Below are 849 nucleotides of genomic sequence, written 5' to 3' on the forward strand. Positions count from 1 at the left end.
GGGATATCCTTGAGCCTTAAACACAAAGGATTCTTCATTCACTTGAATGATCAATTCACCTCTGTCAACATCAATCACAGCCTTTGCTGTGGCTAGGAAGGGTTTGCTAAGGATGATGGATTCATCCATGCACTTCCCAGTCTCTAGGACTATGAAATCAGCAGGGATGTAATGGTCTTCAATCTTCACCAAAACATCCTCTACAAGTCCATAAGCTTGTCTTCTTGAGTTGTCTGCCATCTCTAGTGAGATTCTTGCAGCTTGTACCTCAAAGATCCCTAGCTTCTCCATCATAGAGAGAGGCATGAGGTTTACACTTGACCCTAAGTCACACAGAGCCTTCTTGAAGGTCATGGTGCTTATGGTACAAGGTATTGAAAACTTCCCAGGATCTTGTCTCTTTTGAGGTAATTTCTGCCTAGTCAAGTCATCCAGTTCTTTGGTGAGCAAAGGGGATTCATCCTCCCAAGTCTCATTACCAAATAACTTGTCATTTAGCTTCATGATTGCTCCAAAGTATTTAGCAACTTGCTCTTCAGTGACATACTCATCCTCTTCAGAGGAAGAATACTCATCAGAGCTCATGAATGGCAGAAGTAAATCAAATAGAATCTCTATGGTCTCAGTGTGAGCCTCAGATTCCCATGGTTCCTCATTAGGGAACTCATTGGAGGTTAGTGCACGCCCATTGAGGTCTTCCTCAGTGGCGTTCACTGCCTCTCCCTCCTCTCCAAATTCAGCCATGTTGATGGCCTTGCACTCTCCTTTTGGATTTTCTTATGTATTGCTTGGAAGAGTACTAGGAGGGAGTTCAGTAATTTTCTTGCTCAGCTGTCCCACTTGTGCCTG

This window comes from Arachis duranensis, chromosome 2, assembly GCF_000817695.3.
Source record: "Arachis duranensis cultivar V14167 chromosome 2, aradu.V14167.gnm2.J7QH, whole genome shotgun sequence".
NCBI classification, from domain to species: Eukaryota; Viridiplantae; Streptophyta; class Magnoliopsida; order Fabales; family Fabaceae; genus Arachis; species Arachis duranensis.